This window comes from Triticum aestivum, chromosome 6D (genome assembly GCF_018294505.1).
Source record: "Triticum aestivum cultivar Chinese Spring chromosome 6D, IWGSC CS RefSeq v2.1, whole genome shotgun sequence".
Lineage (NCBI taxonomy): Eukaryota > Viridiplantae > Streptophyta > Magnoliopsida > Poales > Poaceae > Triticum > Triticum aestivum.
This window is the reverse complement of record NC_057811.1, coordinates 18,118,984-18,121,953: the sequence shown is the minus strand read 5'-3', so window position 1 is coordinate 18,121,953 and position 2,970 is coordinate 18,118,984. Positions and strand designations below refer to the sequence as shown.

Here is a 2,970-nt window from a genome sequence, read left to right as displayed (position 1 = left end):
TTGGGTGGGCCCAATTTCCTTAACTAGCGTTTGCATGTATACGTGCTCAGAAATGAGACGTGGTGGGCCTGCAGAATTCTGTCGGAGCGGTCGATTTGGGAAAGTGACTAGCAACTCCGCGGTGGATTGATTCGCGCGTTGCAGCGGCCGCACACGAAGGAGTTCTTTCGCTCGCGCCCACGCTCTGTGCCTCTAAATAAAACCATAGCCCAAAAAAATCCCCAAATACACCTGTACCCACTCGCACCTGAGTCAAATCTCATCTCACCGGCGGCGCCCCCAAATCACTCGCCGCCAGCCGCGCCACCCGAATTCCCTCCCTGCCTCTGCCCTCTAGTCCGCCGCCACCCTCTCTGTCTGCTTCCCGTCCCCAGCCACCACTACACCGACGCCGATCTGCCCGTTTGCTGCCTGGTCCGACCTCCATGCTACCTCCACCGCCAATTCATGGATGGCTTGTCGACCATCGCCCAGTCCATCTCTGGTGCCTTCCCCAGCTTTGTTTCTCACCGCGTGCCTCACCAAGATCTGGACGCTGCATCACCACCCCTCCATCACTCACTACTTGAGATGTAGATGGTGATTTACAAGATTGGTTTCGTCCAGTGACTAACAAGACGGCGACGGCGGGAGATACCAGGTTTGGGAGAGGCAACCCGATGATGCAGATAGGCTAGGAGATGGGTCGGAAAATCTGCAAGGAACCCGGCTACAGCACCGTTAGATCTGTTCCCCTTCAACTACTCGAGGGTAATATTTCGCTGCTTCCTTTTTCTTCCATAATTTCCCAATGTAAGATTTGTGATCTGGAATTTGCAGTCTTCTAACCACCTATTTGAGATCTCCTTTTCCTAGTTGCAGTTCATCTAGATCAGGAGTAAGATCAATGTCCTTTGCTCTTATCAAAGGTATGTTCCGAACTGTCTCTAAATTTCTACAATGAATAATTTCAACTCAAGTTTCCCCTTTAAGCTGCAAGATTATGCAATCTCCAGCATGCTCAAGAACATCTAATATGTGACTAGACTCTATGTTCAGAATATTAACAGTGAAACTGTACTAGGAATAGCCTTTTATTAGTTACTATGCATGCACAAGAAGTCAATATTCTGTGATAACATTTAACAAGGTAAAGATATGTCGAGGGCTTGTATAATGGGCCATACCGTAGTTGCTAGCTGCTGAAAAATCTATATACTAAAAGGTTCATTGAGATGCTAATACTGCTCGGTGGAAGAGAAAATGAGTATGTTTATTTTTTCTCCATATATTTTTTCTTGTCAGTATATTATTTCTCTTATGTTTTATTCCCCTATAACGCAGGCGCATTAATCGACTGCTCACCGTAGGTAGCAGGACTGGGTTTGCAATATCAAGATAATCTTATCGACCTTGCTATGTTGGTAAAGTCTGAAGCTTAAGCTTTGTACTACTTGCTTGTTGCTTCTCCACTTTCTGTTTTTTTACAGTCCAGTACTTGACAATTCCTTACCTGGTTGTGTATGCCTAACATTTAAGCTCATCGTGTCCTTCCTTTGTGCATAACTTGTATTTTTATTTGTTATATTTAGATTGAGGAAGCATCGTACAACTGCAGTGCAAGTACACAATTAGCTGTAGCTGCTGGGGAAGGTGAGTAAGCACACAATTGATTAAAATAGTGTAGACAGTACTAGTACTAGTTGCTTATGGCACGTACTTGTACATAAGGTGATGAACGGCCAAATTCATAGCATGTCTGAATCAATTCAGAGATGAGAAAACACACAGTTAATAGGAATAATGTGGCCTGTAGTTGTTGGGTGCCGACCTCTAGATATTGCATTATTCTGAGATTGTTCAATATATTGAATGGATGCCACTCCTTACTAAAGAAACATTTTTGTGTTTTGGTCTGCGATTTTTTAGTACATTACCGATCTGTTTTTGTAGTGATGTGCTGATCTAAACTTTTGTAGTAACCAAAGCATCAAACAACTATACTTATGCAACTAATTATGAAATATGTTCAGTATATTACTATAGTTCATTGTCATATGTTTCCCTAGTGGACTCACTAGTCATTCACATGCTACTTAAAACTTTAAGTAGCACACTAGTTAAAACTGCAGCAGGGATCGATGTAAATTTTTCTGACAGACAATTTTTATACAAGTTTGTGTCTTCTTGTTTTGCCAAACCAATATACCGTTTTATTAGCCCATCTGCATACCTACAAATCTAGTTAATAATGTACTCAAATTCATAATTTGATAGATTGTGTGCTTCTTAGTGGTACTGTTATACGTTTTTATCTTGTATGTTTTCATCTCATTAAGATGCAACATGCTGTTGTGGTTCCTCAGTTTATAGGCATTGGGGGGAGTTAGCCGTGAGACTTGAAGCACAAGACAAAGCATTTGAAGAGATGCAAAGGAAGCATCAAGAAGAATTGGAAGCTGTGAAGAAGAGCCAACAAAAGAAGAATGAAGCCTGGGAAAAGAAGCAACACGATACAGATAACCTGATTGGTTTTCTCTTAAGGGCTCAAGCAACTCAGCAAGAATCCATTTTCTTGTCTATTGACGTGTCAAACTTGAGTCGGTGTTATTTTGATTGTCATTTCTAATTGGAGGATGTTTTGGCTTAGAGATAGAATATATAATAGGATTTTTCTTTCGTTTCATAATGTGATTTGGCTCACAATTTATGTATATAATGTGATGCGATGTGAATAAAATACTTACTGTGATGTGCATTTGTAATATAGTGGATCTGATAATTCATTGCAAATTATTCAAAATATAGTAAATGTATTTTGATGATGTCATCTTCATCAATAATTAAAGTAGTGATGCTAGTGTTGGGGTAATCTGTGCGGGTGTTGATGTGGCATAAAGTCAGTAACATTGCTCCATCATTGAATATCGTACAATATGGCATCTTTGCTCCTAACTTGTGACATTAATCCACCGTCACAGAAATAGTAAG

The 2,970-nt window shown here is 40.8% G+C and overlaps 1 long non-coding RNA gene across 1 annotated transcript; it reads left to right on the top strand.

Annotated features, from left to right (window-relative positions):
• Positions 1–287: 287 nt before the first annotated feature.
• Positions 288–2,700, top strand: LOC123140893 (uncharacterized). Its single transcript, XR_006470093.1, has 4 exons — positions 288–908; positions 1,324–1,403; positions 1,572–1,632; positions 2,346–2,700. It is a non-coding gene; the product is annotated as an uncharacterized lncRNA (long non-coding RNA).
• Positions 2,701–2,970: the final 270 nt, after the last annotated feature.